We start from the raw sequence: 18519 nt of genomic DNA, 5'->3' as shown, positions 1-18519 counted from the left end.
GTTCCAATTTAAATTTCTAATCACCCTGTGTGGTAGAGACCACCTTATTTTCAGTGTCCCCGTTTTACAGATGAGGAAACTGAGGCTGAGAGGCAAAATGAGCTGCCTGGAATCAGGCAGTGAAGTTGGGAGTGGATCTGAGGCTCATTTGCCTCCAGAGTCCAAGCTCTTAAAGGGCCTTGGGAAAGGCCGTTTGCTCTCAGAATGCCAGGCGCTGTGGTTGTTAATCTCCCTCAGGATGGTTTTCCTCCTGTGGCCTCACAGGCAGCCTTGGGATCCAAGGAGTGAGAAGTCAGGGCTTGGAATCAAGTAATGGCCTTGTTTAGTGGCCGTGGGTGACGGGCTCCAGAGTCCATGCCTCTAAGAAGCAGAACATTCTCTCAGCCGTCCTGTCCCTGGTGGTGTGGCCCCAGGGCCGATGGCTGGGCCAGCGGTCACCCCCTCTGTGGAGCCTGCTTTGCGCCATGCGCGGGGCTAGTGAGGGAGACTGCCGCCGAGTGACAAACTCCACGCCCTCGTGACGCTGTGTGCAACGGGTAGATGGATAAAACTAAACAAATGCACAACCCAGAGAATTTCAGGTAGTGACACATATTACAGAGAGGTGGGTAGTGCCGGGCGGTAGTACCGAGCAGAGACTGGGGGAGAGTGCTTCTGGCCACGGGATGGCAAGAGCCTCAGAGGAGGATGGATTGGGGATCTATGAGGAGCAGAAGGACCGTGTGACTGGAGCTGCGTGTGGGCCAGGGCACAAAGTGAGGCCAGCAAGGTGGGCAGGGCAGATCACGTGGTATGGCCTTGGGATTTCATTCCAGAAGCAAGGGGAGCAATAGGGAGTTCCCAGCAGGGAGACCCTTTGTCTAACCAGCCCCCGGGCTGCCCATGCCAGGGACAATCTGATTCGGGGCAAGGCCAGCAAGCAGCACCCCGGAACGAGATCCTATCAACCAAATCAATCCACAGATATGTGCTCAGTTACTCTGATGTGCTGAAACCTTTGTGGATGTAGCTGGAGAAAACTGGAAGATCCTTGGCCCCCAGGAATGAACAAAGTAGTTAATAAACAAGTAACACAGACTTTGCTTTCCTTGCCAAGGGCCTGAGTAGGGATTGTTAGAACATTTTCATTCAACCTTGGGCAGTTTGAGGCAATGGAGTGGAGTGATTGAGCCCTCAGGCTTGGAAGTCAGACAAAATTGCATTTGAACTGGTGGGCTCTGTGTGACCTTGGGCAAGTGACTTTACCTCTCTGAGCACGTAAAGAAAACCTTCCTTATGAGATTTTCCAGAGGGTGAGTGGTGATGAGGCCCAGGCAGGTCCTCAGTAAATAGCAGTGATCACTCACTTCCTTTCTCAGGTGAAAAAAAATTTCAATTTTGGGGGTGCAAACCCAAGAATCATTTATTGCCATGACCAAAAAAAAAAAAAAAAACGGTGTGAGTTTTTACCTCTCTAACATGGGTTAGAATTACCCAGGAGCCCCTTCTAACAGAATCTTTAATAACAAAAAATGTGTTTTCCCGTATGGGCACAGGCACAGGTACACACACTTGAGTGGGCACCTGCACCCACACACGCACACACACACATGCCCACACGTCTGTGTGCGGACCAAAACACACCCATGCACTCGTGCACATACACAGAGGCACATATTACACACAGACTTATGCACACTTATACACACATGCACGTGCACACAGACAGGTCAAAAAGAGCTTTTCTGTCCAAGATTCTCTGACAACACCAGAACAAATGTTTCCCTAGCTAATAGACACACCGTGGATTTTCGTTAAGACGCTTGTGCGAGCAGTCAGTAGCTATAAATGGCCAAGCGAAAAGGTTGTTGCAGCCACAGCGGTTGTGTAGAATGCATGGTGAGGGTGGAGAATCCCTGGTTCGGGGGTGAGGATGGGCTCAGGCCCTCCAGAAGTGGGTGGTGCCCCTGAAGGGCATCCATATAGCTGGGCCCTCTGAGAACATATTTTATTCAACTGAGCCTTTGGGAGAAGGTGCTGGCGGGAGAGTTCTGGCTCCATAGCTAGAGGTGTGGGGTCTCAATCAGGGTAATAAGTCTCTCAGGGCCTCAGTTTCCTCATCTGGAAAATGGAGACCATAATAGTACACAACCCCTCATAAGGCTGTTGAGAGGATTAAGTGAGATTGCGTATGTCAGGGAAATTCTGGGAACATGGTGGCCTGAGTAGGGCATGGAGTCACATGGCTGCCAGGACTTGGGCCCACAGGCTGGGTTAGACCTTAGGCTCTGTTGTTGGAGACCCAAATACCCACTCTGGTCAATGACCTGGGCCAGCACTGGGGAGTCCCCCAGAGCCCTGGGACAAGACCCTGGGAGTGGCAATCTGGGAAGACTTGGGGTTTGGGTCTGTGTAGACATTCAGGGGTACGATTCAGCATCAACCTCAACCTGCATCGGGGGAGGGAGCTTCGTGGGTGGTCTGAGGCCTCTCTATCCTCGAGGCTGGCTTGGCTAAGGCACCTTGCCTAGGAACACAGTCCCACAGGGCCTGAGAGCTTTCTACTGCTGGTGGGATTCCTACAGCTAAGAAGTGCCCAGCAACCAGACCTAAGTTCCATGCAGCCAAAGAGAAAAATAACTGCCCACCTGAACAGAAGCCAGAGAGAAGAACATTGGGCAGAACAATCAGAATAGCAAATTCTAGAACAATCAGAAAACAAACCTAGTGGATTCGTTTCTTACTGCAGCTATAAAAATATTGCCATAAATTTGGTGGCTTAAAAGAGTACCAGTTTATTAATCTCACAGTTCTGGAGGTCAGAAATTGAAAATGCAGGGCTGCATTCCTTCTGGAGGCTCTAGTGGAGAATCCATACTTGCCTTTTCCAGCTTCTAACGCCTGCCCACACTCCTTGGCTCGTGGACGCATCACTCCAGTCTCTTGACTTCAACCTCTCTGATCCTCTTGCCTCCTTTCTGTCTTCTGAGGACCCCTATGATTACATTGGGCCCACCTGGATAATCCAGAGTAATCTCCCCACCTCCAGATTCTTAATCACATCTGCAAAGTCCCCTTTGCTATGTAAGGTAACATATTCACAGGTTCCAAGGATTAGGACATGGACATTTCTGGAGAGTTTTATACTGCCCCCCACATCTAGTGAGCACAGGAGGAAACAGAGCAACAGCGGAGTAATATTAATTACAACAATAAAACTTAAGTGTATTAAAATTCATGGAACTGTACACGAAAAAAGGTCAATTTTATTGAATGGTAATTTAAAAAATTACCCACTGACAATTTTTTAAAAAGGCGTGAGGAGAGGGAAAAAATATAAGTAGTGTAAATAGATGTACACTATTTTTAAGCAAGAATGATTTTGACCCCAGTTTCAAAGGACATGAATTACTTAAATATTTATTGGTGCCCCCCCTTTGTGCAGGGTCCTGTTGTTAAGGCCTGATGTATGTCAGTAAAACTTCGTTCGGGTAAGGGGAGAGTCATACATACTAAGCTTCAATTTGAGAAAAGTAAGAATTTATGTTCAACTGCCTGTGGCACGATAATCTTCTGTTTGAAAATGTAGCAGTGTGTTAATTTGATTATTTTTTAAAACCCACGTATTGGCTTACTACATAAAACAAAAACTGAAACAAACAAACATAGAGAAATACCAGTGAAACCCAAAAATGACATCCTGGAGCTTTAAGACCTGATTTCTGAACTAAGAACTTAACTAGATGAATTGTCAACAAGGAGGGTCCCTGTTGCAATCCACATAGTGGTTTGGAAGATGGTGTGCAGGGAATATCTTGGAGGAAAATAATGAAGAGAGGCAAACCATAAATATTGCAGAAGCAGGGGCTGAAACTAAACAAGTAATACAAGAAAATTTTCTTCAACTGAGGAGAGAACGGAATCTGTAGATTGAAAGGACTCCCAAGCTCCATGCGGGATGGATGAGGAAAAGAACACACACCAAGGTATATCCTGGCAAAATTCACAAACTCCCAGGATTAAGAGAAAATCTGACACATTTCCAGGCTCCTATGGAAAAAATATGAATGGCATCAGACTTTTCCTTGACAATGCTGGAAGCAAGGAGCCAGAGAACAGGGGGCTGCAGCCCACAAACCCCAGATCCCAGGAATTGGTCATCTGCCAGGTTGAGGACAGGAAGGATATTTGCTTTTGATTCTCCTCGAGATGGCCTAGTGTGACTGCTCAGGGTTTCGGAATCAGATAAACCGAGGTTTGAATTCAGGCCAGCTGTGTGATCTCAGGCAGGATTTTTCCTCCTCTCTGAGTCTGTTTCCTTATCTGTAAAATGGGGAAAATAATAGCATCGCCTCATAGGGTTGTCATGAAGGTCAAATAGGATAGAGCACTGTGAGCCCTCGATAAATGTTAGCCACTGTGATTGTTTTGGGGTGTTTAGCTGTTAGACCTGGGAACACCTTTCCCCAGGCCTGGAAAACGTGGTCTAACCTGGGGGAGGGGAAGTCCTTGAAGGAAGAATAGTCCTTTTCCACTGACCGTTTGGAGCCTTGACATGGAGTGTCTCAGGGTCAAAGTCCCCATCTGAACTTGGATCCAACACCTTTGCCTGGGTTGACTGTGTTTTCAGTGGGCAAAAGGGGGCTTGGAATGAGGGGAGATGGGTAAGGAGACTTTGGATTCCTATAAGCCTTTGATTCCCACTTTGCTGATGATCACTGCTCCTCATATTTTTCTAAGGTAAACATTAACATTTTAAATTTCAAAACAATATATGGATGAACAGGCGAAATGGATCTGTGCTGTTAGGGGTCAGAACAGTGGGAGTTCGTAACTGTGAGGGGCCTCTAGGGGCGGTTTACTAGGTTTAGCCAAAAAATATATATATATATATATATGTATGTGTATATATATATATATATATATATATATACACATATATATATAGAATGCCCAGTTAAATTGGAATTTGAGATAAACAGTGAGTAATTGCGGGGTCTTTTGGGACACTGGGAATGTTCTGTATCTTGATCTGGGTGCTGGTTACACAGATGTGTTATGTTTGGGAAGATTTATTGAGCTGCAGTTTTATGATCTGTGCCCTTCTCTGTGTTCATGTCCATAAAAAGTTAAATTAGTACAATGTGAATGAATACATTCTTATTATAAAACAGTTTGAAATGCTACAGAAATATTTTGACTAAAAATCTTCCTTTCTGTCACTTCAGCCAAATCCTCCCCAGAGGGAACCAGTGTTTGTGGTTTGAAGTAAAGTCTTTTAGACTATATTTTCAATTCTTTGGTTTTTAAACATTGAGATACACCTGTAATAAGGTGCATGCCTCTTCAGTGCCCAGTGCGGTGAGTTTTTCATATGCATACACCATGTCACCACCACCCAGGTCAAGACCCAAAACATCCCAGCTCCCGGAGCCGTATCCCTGTCAACACCCCCCAAAAGTAACTGTTTTTTGACCTCTAGCACTGGAGATTAGTTTTGCCATTCTAGAACTTCAGGAAATTCCTTCCAGACTTTTTAAAAATAAAATTTTAATTTTAAGATTTACAGAAAAGTTGCAGAATTCTCATGTCCCCCTCACTCAGTTTCCCCTAATGTTAACATCTTACGTTACCATGGACATTGGTCAAAACTAAGAAACTGACGTTGGTGCATTACTATTGACTCAACTCCAGACTTCATCTGGATTTCACTGGTTTTTCCACCATTGCCCTTGTTTTTGTTCCAGGATCTATTTCAGGATTGCATCTCAGCTTCTCCCTCTCTCTCACTCTCTCAACTGCTCTCATTTGCACACACAAATATACATTTTTTGCATTAATATCATATCACGCACATACATGCACATACTAATATACTTTTTCACATTAATGATATTGACACACACACACACACACACACACACACCAGCCACCTGGACCTTTCTACTCCACGATGCGCCTTGGAAACCTTTTGAGAAGTCCTCCACCCTGGCCTCACTGATGGGGATGGCATGCATGTCTTCCCATCTGTGGCCAAGCGAGAGGCTGGTGGCAGAGCCAGGTCATGCAGCGGACATACTTAATACTTGCTCAGAGCGCCAGCTGAGCAGTGGTGTTGACAAAAAAACAAAGGAAAACCCAACAAACTTTTTTTTTGGAAAGGATTAGATATATTTTTAAAAAGGATTAAAATAGTCACCGCAGGGAAAATCAGAACATCGCAAGATGTTTTTATGGCGGTTTGACCATTTCAGACTGTTTTTATCTTCCATTTCATATGAGGTGGTGGGAGTTGGCGTCCTTGCTGTTTTTAAGTCATGTAAAGGTTTTAATCCAGCTCCGGCGGGGGGTATTTTTTAATTTGTTTCCTTTGTAAGTACTTTTATCTCTTTAGCTCCTGGAATTCAAATCTAAGCCTTTATATCCCTTCTAAGGTAAAAAGGAAGCTCTTCTCTGTATGGTTGTTTTATAAAACTCTTCAGTGGATCAAATGAGTACATATATTAATATCAGTAAATTAAAGAGTTAATCTAGTAACACGTGAATATTTAAGACAGAACCTGGCACAGGAAAGTGCCATATATGTGCTCACTGTGATATCACTGGAAGCAAACTGTTTTAGCGGGTCGCCTTGCCTTGGGCGTGATGCCCCTTTAAGGTGGGTGGTGAAGTCAGCCATCTTGCAACAGAACAAAGGCATACCAGGCCCTGCCATCCCAAAGCCAGCTGGCTGACTGGCTCTGTCACCAAGTGATAACGCCTATCTTGCTGTGTCAGGGCCCCCAGGTGTCAGCGAGAGCCACCAAGTGGGGAAGGTGGCTTCTCCAACAAGTCAGACCTGGGTAGACAAGCTTTGTGCCCAGCAGAGATGGGGCAGCCGCAGTGATGGGGCACCCACTGTGTACTGAGTGCAGCTTGGGCAAGCAGCATCAGCAGACTGTGCCTCAGTCTCTTCATCTGTGAAATGCGTATAATAGAGGTCCTTACTTCCAGGTGTTCCCAGCATTCTTGTGAGGTTTGAATGAATTAACCCATACTTGCAAAGTGCGAGAGCACTCTGGGCACACAGTGAGTGTTCAGTAAATGTCAGCTCTTATTCTAGAGCGCTGGCCGTTGGCCGTGTCCAGGGAGATGGGGTAAAAAAGGTAGTATGTTCAAGCATGAATTCATTCTTTCTTCTCGCTCTACCAAACTCTTTGTCAATTAAAACGACCAGACCAAAATCCTCAGCCATCTTGATTCTGCCCCACTGGCAAAAAAGTCTATCTATTCTGCCTCTGTCAGGTCTTGCAAATCCATTTCCCCTACGTCCTGCCCCAGGTCTGGCCTATGGTAGTAGATCTCGATTTGCTTGAGGCTGCTCTTCGCTTGCCTTTCCACCCCTGCCTTCCATGTACCCCCCACTCCAATGCTTTCCCCCCATGCCCAGCTCTGATGATGAGCTGTACGTGTTCCCGAGCTCTCAGTGGCTCCCCACCACCTGACGAGGGACTCTCCCCTCCTTGGCCCAATAGTTAAGATATTTTACCCCTTGACCCTGATGTACCAGAATGGTACATCAGGATCCATTGAAAGCTGGGTTCCAGGTCAGCTGCTTCACTTCCTTGACTGTAGCGCCCTGGACAAGTGACTTAACTGCCCTGAACCTCAGATTCTTTACTTATAAATGGGGGAAACAATAGTGCTGACCTTAGAAGCTTGTTTTTAAAGTAAAACTAGATCATTGTGATGCTAATGACAGCAACTAACATTTATCGTGTGCTTGCCCTGTGCCAGGAACTGTCCCAAGTACCATCCATTTAGTCACTCATGCAGTTCGTGCGAATGGCGTTGCATGGTGCCAGGCCCAGCACAGAGTATGTGCGCCATGAGTGCACGCATGCATGTGTGTGTGGGGGGGAGTTATTACTGGTTACCTTTCCAGCCTCGTTTCCTACGCCAGCCCCAACCTCACCCTCCAGGCCCCTTGGGCAGAGCTCCTGGGGGAAGATGATCTGTGACACTTGGACATGTTTCAGTTGTTCCTGCCTTTAGTGACAACCTCATGGTGTAGGAAGGACACACATGAGCTGTCTGAGTGTGAGCAGGCATGTGCTGCGTCTGGAGGGGACATTAAGCCTTGTGCTGGATCCTTGGGCGTAGGTAATAAGGCCCCGGGGAAAGCAGGCCCGCCCACTGGGGCCACCACCCAGCCACTGTACCGTGAGCTCACCAAACTGAGGTCCCCAGAGAAATCAAATCATTATTGTCCCGCTTATCTAGAGCTCCCTGTGTGACAGGCACTGACCTAAGAGCTTTACCCATCATCTTACTTCATGCTCACAACACTGTGAGGGAGGTACTAGTGTTAGACCCATTTTCCAGATGAGGAAACGGAGGCTCAGAGAAGAGCAGTCACACTTCAGGGCCTCACTGCTAGTGCCTGGCAGATTTGAACCCCGAATGTGAGACTCCACCACTGCAATTTTCCTCACACTGCTGTTCCAGTTTTGGACCTTAGGGATCCAGGTCGCAGCTCTCACCACCCCCAGGGAGCCCAGAGGTCAGATCCAGTCCCAGGCAGCCAGACAACCCTCTGGTGGCTTTTCCTCTCCTGGTATTTTTAGCCCTCAGTCATCTGCCTTGCCTGCGTGGGGGGACTGAGGCACCCAGACAGTTCCATTTTTACTGGTGCCCTTCAGATGCCCGCTGCCCACGCCCGCTCGCCCTGCAAGCTCAGCTGTCTTGGTGGCGTGCCTGGCATTCCGGGGGCATTGTTCCTCTTGGTGAGGCCCAGATTCCAGCAACAGCTGCTGCCCCGACCTCCCCCACCAGCTTTTCCACACTCCTCTGCCCGCCTGTCCGAGTCCCCTTTGCTGAAACCGTGGCATCGTGACAGCCAAAACTGTCACTAGCGCCCCGCTCTGGAGCTGTGTTAAGGCCGCGCTCCCAGCTCATTATTCATCCTACCTGGGGTTCTTGGGTGAAGGACCTTTCAACATGTCTTCAGCTCACACAACTTGGCAGGGCTGGGGCCCCCACGCCTTCCTGACACAGCCACGGGTGTTCACAGGGCTTTGATTCTGGACCAGGATTCTCAGCCTTGGCTCTGTTGACATTTGGGGCCAGATCGTTCTTTTTTATGGGGCAGGGGCTGTCCTGGGCATTACGTGACATTGAGCAGCGTCCCTGGTTTTCACCCAGCAGATGCCAGAAGCAACCCTCTCCCAGACTGTGACAACCAAAAATGTCTCCAGACACGGCCACCCGTCCCCTTGTGGGGGGAAATTATCCCAGGTTGAGAACCACTGACCTCGAGGATTATTACTAGGATAGGAGAGATGGGTTCCCTGCCAGTGAAGAGTCTGAGGATGGCTAGGGGTGCTGAAGTCTACCGACCACCCTCTGTTTTTCCTCCTGCTGTCTCCTGGCCTGGCTCTGGGGAAGGAGGGACACTTGGAGTCAGGTGAGACAGAATGTCACCTCTGCTGCCTGCTGCTTGGATGATGGAGGGCAAGTGACTCTTCCTTGCTGAACCTCCCTTTTCTCATCTGTGAAATTGTGTGGGTAAGAACACCAACCTCATGGGGCGCTGCAAGGCTGGACTGAGATAACACTGAACAAAATGCAACTTGGTTTTTGCCTTCCGATGTCTTCATAAATCCTATTTCTCAGGGTAACCTATGCCCACCCTTGGGTGAAAAGGTGACTTTTCTGTGCATGGCTTTTCTGCTCATTCTTAGGTAAAAGACAGTCCTATGGTCATTTAGTCCTAAATACGGTCTTACTTCAATATTTAGAATGTCTAGCCCCAAATGGCAACCAAAATTCAAAACTTGTTCCTTGAATTCCTGTCCAGTCTTCTGTCCTCCCTCAGCTCAGGATTGCAGGGAGTGCACAGCTGTCCTGATCGAATCCCTGTAACCACTCACCTGGATGACTCCAACAGCCTCCCTGCTGCCTGTCCTTGACCCTCCACAGACTGTTGCCACGTGGCAGCCAGAGGAACCTTTTCAAAGTCGGTTGTCTTCACCCATACTTTTTTTAAAAAATATTTATTTTTGGCTGTGTTTGAGTCTTCGTTGCTGCCGGCGGGCTTTCTCTAGTTGCAGCGAGCGGGGGCTATTCTTCATTGTGTGCGGGCTTCTCATTGCGGTGGCTTCTCTTGTTGCCGAGACCGGCCTCTAGGCGAACAGGCTTCAGTAGTTGTGGCACATGGGCTCAGTAGTTGTGGCACATGGGCTTAGCTGCTCCGCGGCAAGTGGGATCTTCCCGGACCAGGGATCGAACCCCTGTCTCCTGCATTGACAGGTGGATTCTTAACCACAGCATCACCAGGGAAGTCCCTTCACCCATACTTTCAAATTGCTCCCACTCTCTTAGGGTAAAGACTCTTCCATCCATCTAGACCCTACTTCCCTCCCCTCTTTATCTACATCAGAGTTTCTCAATGTCACCATGCAAGGCCCTAGAACTTCCTGTCTCAGGTCTCTGAGGATACCTACAAAGGAGGAATAGCAAATACAAGGCACACGGCATGCACACAACACTCCCTAATCTGGTGCCCATGGCAGACATTGCTAACCAATCACAGCACTCTCCCTCATTCAGCCATGCTCAATTGGAGCTGGCAAGGGAGATGAGCTGACATCCTCGACCTCTCTGACATGGTTGGAGGTGGGGGATAAAGAGGGATGCCATCAGTACTATTGACATTTGGGGCCAGATAATTCTTTGTTGTTGGGGGCTGACCTGTGCATTGGAGGATGTGGAGTAGCATCCCTGGCCTCTTCCCACTAGATGCCACCCAGTCATAACAATCAGAGAAGTTGCCAGACATTGCCACGTGTCCCCTGGAGCAGGGGGGCAAAATTGTCTCCATTAGAGAACCACTGTTCTAGTTAACTTGCTCTTTCTTCCCCAACTCCCCAGATGAAGGTTGCTAGCACTGGGCTCCTCTCTCTCTCTCACTTGCCACAGTTGCATTTTGCATTTCTTTGTCTGATTATTTGACGAGCATCTGACTCCCTGCCTGGGCTGTAGCTCCACAGTGTAGAGACTGTGCCTATCTTGCTCACCATCTGCCCCTGGTACCCAGCACCATGCCTGGCACATAGTAGGCACTCAGTCAATATTTGTTGAATGGCTGAATGATGCTCTATTGCAGCTTTCACTGCACCTGCTTATCATTTTGTCAGTCTGTCTCTCCAGAACCTTCCAGTACAGAGACCAGGATTCATTCATCTTTCCAGGACCCTCAGTCCTGGCACGTAGTAGGTGATTGCTATAGACTTGTTCCATGGAACTGAATTCAAAAGGGACTGAGGATGGTCTTGGGAGTGAGTCCAGAACACATGTGTAAAAGGCCTGGGCAAACTTCTATGCAGTTCTTTGGGGACTGAAGTCAGTGGTCCTCATGCCCACCCCTACCTGTAGGCTTCAGGCCAGCTGGGTCCCCTCTGGCTCACTAAGAGAGCATCACGGTGACAGGCATCAGGGGAATCTTCTTTGAGTTGAGGGTGGACGTCGCTCTTTATCTCTCGCCACCATCCATGTCAGAGAGGTTAAGGATCTCCCCTACCAACTTCAACTGAGCATGGCCATCCTGGCTTAGTAAGAAAGAGTGCTGGGACTGATTAGCAATGTCTGCCATGGGTGCCGGATGAGGGAGTGGTGTGCGCGTGCCATGTGCTACATATTTGCTATTCATCCTTTGTAGGTATCCTCTGAGACAGAAAGAAGGTCCTTGAGTTATGTGTGGTGAGGAGAGCAGGCGAGAATTTGGGGGTTGGGACACACAATGGAGCAGTTTTATTTCCCCAGGAAAAGTCAGACAGAGAAAGCTAAGTTTGCCCTATTCTCCTGGGTGACTTTGGACAAGGGAACAGGAGCCTGAGGGATTAAGGGGGAGTGTGTACTAATATTTCTGTATCCTGGCCAGGACCCAGGGCATTTTACAAAGGACAAAAATAGACAGGAAAGATGAGGAAGATAAAGAGGGATGGATCATGGAATCCACTCTGGAATGAAGGTGTGAGGCCAAAAAGAGCCTCTGAAGTGAGTCATGGTTTTACAAGGTGAACAGGCCCCAGGGAAGGGAATGGTTCTGCCTGGTACAATGCCCAGAGACTGTCCTCAGGGTGAAAGAGCAAATATTAATACAAATGGAAAAAAACAGGTTGATCTTCATTCTGAGCAGAGAGCTGGGACCCCTGGATCCATGAGGTATGCTTTGGGCTGCAGGTGACAGAAAACCATTAGCCGGAGCTTAAACTAATGGGGGACTGTTTTTCTCTTTCAACAAGGAGTTTGGGAATCGGTAGTTGCAGGGTTGTTTGGTAGCTGGACATGACCAGGATCCTGATGTTCTTCCCATGATTGTATTGACTTTCCTTTCATGTTCCCAAGATGGCAGCCACAGATCCAAGTAGCCTGTCTACTTCTTATCAGGGAAGCAAATATCTTTCCCAGAAGCCCCCTTGAAGACTCTCTGTACACTTCATGGGCCAGAACAAAGTAAGGTGCCCATGTCTACATCTAGCCTGGCCTACTTTCTTTGAGATCAAAGTCTCTTTGGCCAAATCCTGAACATAGTGTTCTGTTAGCAGGAAAAAAGATGGCAAATGTATCTGGGGTAGGCGATGAATAATGTCTGCTCACCACTCCTTCCAAAATAACTGAAATAATTTTCCCCCAAAATATATAGTGGACTACAAAGTACTCTACAACAAAAAGTTTCTATAGCAAAAGAGTGAGTCTAGTTAAATAGGTTTCTCAGTTGCAGAACTTCTCAGAGCCTTTAACAATAACAATTGATATTTTTGGAGTACTGACCACTTGCCAGGCACTGTATCAGTTGCCTTATTTCTATTATCTCATTAAATCCTTGTAATAACTCTGTGGAACCAAGAAAGTAGAAACTAAAGAAGAGGGCAGAACCAGGATTTGAACCCACAATTCTGATCCTAGACCATTGTGCAATACTGTATCCTGTAGAGCAAAGAGTTAACTAAAATGGGCAAATTACTCTTCTCTGGGGAGATAATTTGCCAAGGTTGAAAGACTGGAAATTTCCTCCCACCCTAAACGACCCCTGACTACTGGCAGCAGAATTCAAATTTAAATATCATGTTCTTCTGTGGATTTCCCAAAATCGAAGTCTACCCCATTATTCTTCACCATGTTCTCTTTTCAGAGCACTTTACCGCAGTTTTAAATTAGATATTTAAATTTATTTATGGGTGAAGCATCTGTCTCCTCCCTAGAATATCAACTCCATGACAGCTGAAATTTTTATCTTTTTCTCTGCTGTATCCCCAGCACCTAGAACCCTGCCTGGCTAGCAGTAACTGCTCCATAAAAATGCTAAGTCAGTAAGCAAACTTGACCAATCCATTTCCTCTTTCTGTAACTGAACTTGCACATTCATTTAAAAGTCTGGGTAAAAACTGGATTTGAAATTCTCCTTTTGTGAGGTGGGTTGGATAAAAAGAATACAGGGTAAACACAAAACCTAAGAAAAACCCTGTACTTGAACTGACTCCAGGGAAGCCAGAAGTTCCAAAAAGATCCCTGGAGAGTTGACTCTGAATTGTGGCTGATATCCATTAATGTCAGTCTGGGCCAAATTTCTCATCAGGAGCGCAATCCTTCCGCTGTGAGAGGTGAACTGTGCCTGAATCAGGACCCCTCAGGACCCCGCAGCTGAAAGAGTGGGCCCCGTTTCCTTCTCCGCCCCTCTTCCAGCCTGAAAAAGCCTCCACAGACCTATCTGGTTGCCCAGAGAAAAACACGGGGGCTTCATCCCCATAACCTTTCCACCTGGTTTCTTTCCGAATTCCCAGGTTTAATCATTTTTCAAATGTTATCTGGGGCCACAGCAGAGCACTGCAGTTCTTCAAACTTCCCAGCAGGGGGCGGTGCTATGTTAGGGCTCAGCGCAGCTACGTTTGCTCGCTGGCAAGTGACGGGAGCAGAAATCTGGAAAGGGAGAGGACATCTTTTCTCCCACCTGTCCCTCACCAAGCCTGCCAGATCCATCTCATCCATACCACTTATGAAAACCAGAAGGGCGAGGACTAAAGTCTTCGTGCAGGAAAACCATTTGTTTATATTTCATTCATTCCTCAAGTATTTATTGAGCTCGATTCTGCTCCAAGCCCTGTTCTAGGCTCTGGGAATCAACAAGGAACAAAATAGACAAAAATTTTTTACCTCCTGGAGCTGACCTTTTGGTTGAGGATGAGGGGTGAGAGATCATAGATGATAAACATAATAAATAAGCAAATTACAAATTCGGTTAGAAGTTGACAAGTTCTCCTATGAAATAAAAGAGGGAAATACAGCATGTTAAAGAGGGAAGAGAGAGAGGTGTATGGGGACAACTTAAAATAAAATGGTCAGGAAGGCTCCTGGAGAAAATGACATCTGAGCAAAGACTTGAAGAAATGGAGGATATCTGGGGAAGAATATTCCAGGCAGAGGGAACTGCCAGGGCAAAGGCCCTGAAGTGGGATCGAGCTGGTGTGTTATTTAGTTTTTAGTTTTGAAAGTAAAACGTAATATTCACTTATTGTGGAAAAATTAGATATTGAAAAAGAAAAATATCACTTGTAATTCCTCTACCCAGGAATAACAATTTAACATGTTGGTGTATATTTTTGTGGTCTACTTTTAGACATACACATGTACAAATACACGTATATATTCTTTTTTTTTTTAACAAATGGGAGTCATTCCATACATATAGTTTCATAACCACTTATTTGCTTAATAATATAACCAGAAGGCCATTCTGTGTCAATAAATATTGATTCACATCATTATTCTAACAGCTGTAGAATGTCCCCCTGTATGGATGTGTCCCATATTTTATTCAACCATTTCCCCCTTTAATGGGCATTTAAGCTGTTTTCTGTTTTTCTCAATTATAAATGGTGATGTAGTCACCATTCTTGTAACATTTTTACATTGTCCAAGCATCCAGTTATTTCATTAAAATGCACTTCTACATGTGGAAATGCTGGACTGAAGGTTGTACACACTTTGAAAGCTTTTATTTTTGAGACCTGGGTGTTTCTTTTTTTCTTTAATTTCTTTAATTTCTTTATTTGTTTTAATAGATCTTTATTGGAGTATAATTCCTTCACAATACCATGTTAGTTTCTGTTGCACAGCAAAGCAAATCAGCCATATGCATACACGTGTCCCCATATTCCCTCCCTCTTGAGCCTCCCTCCCATCCTCCCTATCCCACCCCTTAGGTCATCGCAAAGCACTGAGCCAATCTCCCTGTGCTGTGCTGCTGCTTCCCACCAACCAACTATTTTATACTCGGTAGTGTATATATGTCGATGCTACTCTCACTTCGCCCCAGCTTTGCCCTCCTACCCCATGTCGTCAAGTCCATTCTCTATGTCTACCTCTTTATTCCTGCCCTGCAACTAGGTTCATGAGTACCATTTTTTTTTTTTTTAAGATTCCTTATATATGCATTAGCGTACGGTATTTGTTTTTCTCTTTCTGACTTACTTCACTCTGTATAACAGACTCTAAGTCCATCCACCTCACTACAAATAGCTCAATTTCGTTTCTTTTTATGGCTGAGTAATATTCCATTGTATATATGTGCCACATCTTCTTCATCCATTCATCTGTCGATGGACATCTGGGTTGGTTCCATGTCCTGGCTATTGTAAATAGTGCTGCAGTGAACATTGTGGTGCATGTCTCTTTTTGAATTATGGTTTTATCAGGGTATATGCCCAGTAGTGGGATTGCTGGGTCATATGGTAGTTCTATTTTTAGTTTTTTAAGGAACCTCCATACTGTTTTCCGTAGTGGTTATATCAATTTACATTCCCACCAACAGTGCATGAGGGTTCCCTTTTCTCCACACCCTCTCCAGCATTTGATGTTCGTAGATTTTTTGATGATGGCCATTCTGACTGGCGTGAGGTGATACCTCATTGCAGTTTTGATTTGCATTTCTCCAATAATTAGTGACGTTGAGCCTCTTTTCATGTGTCTCTTGGCCATCTGTGTGTCTTCCTTGGTGAAATGTCTATTTAGAGATCTGGGTGTTTCTTAAGAGGGCCTTTTGGAGGGTTTCAAGGCAACCCTACAGAGACTGGAAGACATGCTCTTTGGTATGAAGTTGCCTTTTCTGAGGAGAAATAAAATCCCTACCAGAGGGCTTATCTCTAGGGGCTGGCCATCTGGGTAGTTTTTATTTTAATTTCCTTCTTTATGCGTTTCTATATTAGATTTTTCTATATTGGGCATACATTGCTCTTGATAATAATTTTTCTCACAAAAGCAATATTTGCTTTTTATAAAAACCTAACACAAGAGAAATCTGTAAAGTAGAAAGGGAAGGTCCGCATTGCCCCAGAAGCTGCCACAGTCTGTTTTATGTGTCCAGCTTTTAGACGTGGTCTGGCCCCCATCCACATTTCTTATTTTATCGACACATCTCTCTTCCCTGTGCTCACTGTGCTCCAGCCACACTGGCCTTCCTGCTGTTCTTCAAATATAGCAAACTCATTTGACCTCAGGGCCTTTGCACCAGCTATTCGCACTGCCTGGAGCCCTTCCCCCAGATCTTCAAATGGTTGACTCTTTGTTCTCTCTCTGTCTCAGTTCAAATGTCCCCTCCTGAGAGAGAGGCATCCCCCAGCCACCCCGAGTAAAGAAATTCTTCTCTCAATCTATCACATCATCCCGCTTTACTTTTTCCTTAGCACTTACCACAATCTGAATAGATCTTGTTTTATTTATTTGCTTCCTTTGTTCTGTCTTCCCTATTAGACCAGAAGCTCCTTATAAGCAAGCATCTTTAACTGCCTTGTCTACCACTGTAGAGTGATTGACCCATAGTAGGTGCTTGATAAACATTATGAATGTTTGAATGAAGGAACGTACATAAACAGGCATATCCTTAAAACCCAAATGGAGAACTCTTACAGCTCAACAATAAAATGACAAATAACCCAATTAAAAAATGGGTAAAAGACTTGAATAGACATTTCTCCAGAGAAGATATACAAATGGCCAACAAGCACATGAAAAGATATTCAACGTCATTAGTCATTAGGGAAATGATACTGCTTTATACTCATCAGGATAGCTATAAAGAAAAAATAGAAAATAAAAGTGTTGGCAAGGATATGGAGAAATTGAAACTCTTGCACACTGCTGGTGGGGATGTAAAATGGTACAGTCGCTGTGGAAAACAGTTTGGCATTTGCTCAAAAAGTTAAACATAGAATTTCTACGGGACCCAGCAATTCCACTCCTAGATGTATACCCAAAGGAGTTGAAAACAGGTACTCAAGCAAAATCTTGTACACGAACATTCATAGCAGCACTACTCACAGCTGCCGAAAGGGGGAAACAACCCACATGTCCATCACCTGATAAATGGACAAACAGCTCTAACCAGGCAATGGAATATTATTCAGCTATAAAAAAAGAATGAAGTTTGATACCTACTACGACATGAATGAACCTTGAAAACATTATGAGTAGTGAAAGAAGCCAGACACAAAAGGCCACATGTTGCATGATTCCTTTTCTATGAAATATCCAGAATATGTTAACCCAAAGAGACAGAAAGCAGATTAGTGGTTGCCAGGGGCTGGAGGAGGAGGGAATAGAGAGTGACTGTTTAATGGGAACAGGGTTTTCCTTTTGGGGTGATGAAAATGTTCTGGAGCTAGATAGAGGTGATGGTTGCACAACATTGTGAATGTGCTAAATCTACTGAATTTTTCACTTTAAAATGGTTAATTTTGTTTTGTGAATTTTACCTCACTAAAAATACTGTCACAACAATAATCAATCAAATTAGGATGTTACACACTTTTTAAAAATCAAATGGGCTCACTTAAAACATGCCTTCTCTTCTTGCTTTCTCCACTTAACAGTATATCTTAGATATTGTCCTCTGAGGGGCTACTTTGTTCTTGGTAACGGCTGCAGAGATTTCCACTGTGCGAGTCACATGAGTTGTTTATTCGGTCCCCTGTGGATGGATAGCCCATTGTTTTGCCACTATACACAATGATGGATGGAACATCTCCAAGCTCTAGTCTGCGGCCTCCTTGAGGGCAGGGTCATACTGAGCAGAGCTGAGAGGGTGCACAGACGTCAACAGACCCCCGCTCTCTGCACCTTCTGCATGCCCAGCACAGTGCTTCACTTTAAGGTTTGTGCAGGAAGGAGGAACAAAAGGAAGAAACAAACCAGAGGGAGGCATGAAATGGGCAGTGAGGAGGGAGAGGAAGGGCAGAGCAGAATGTGGTCCCAGCATGGGCATGGGAGACAGGCAGCTGAAGCTTCAGCCCACTCTGTACTGCCTCCTAGCTGCGAGATATGGGCAGCTCACCTAACCTCTTAGAGCCTTAGTTTCCTCACTTGTCAAGTGGGTACAATTTCAGTCCCCATCTCGTGACATTGTGAAGATTCGCTGATTGATGTCCGCAAGTGTATCACACAGGGCTGGGTACATGGTAGGTTCTCAGAAAGTAGTAGCTAAAATAATTCTTGTTGTTATTATTT

General features: G+C 45.6%; 1 long non-coding RNA gene across 1 annotated transcript; it reads left to right on the top strand.

Annotated features, from left to right (window-relative positions):
• The first annotated feature begins 604 nt into the window (after positions 1 to 604).
• LOC309611494 lies at positions 605 to 15044 on the top strand. The gene is made up of 2 exons (XR_014234563.1): positions 605 to 4881; positions 4928 to 15044. It is a non-coding gene; the product is annotated as an uncharacterized lncRNA (long non-coding RNA).
• The last annotated feature ends 3475 nt before the right edge of the window (positions 15045 to 18519 follow it).

The sequence above is a fragment of the Balaenoptera borealis genome, assembly GCF_965194805.1.
Source record: "Balaenoptera borealis genome assembly, chromosome: 14".
Lineage (NCBI taxonomy): Eukaryota > Metazoa > Chordata > Mammalia > Artiodactyla > Balaenopteridae > Balaenoptera > Balaenoptera borealis.
This window is presented reverse-complemented; position numbering and strand designations above follow the sequence as displayed.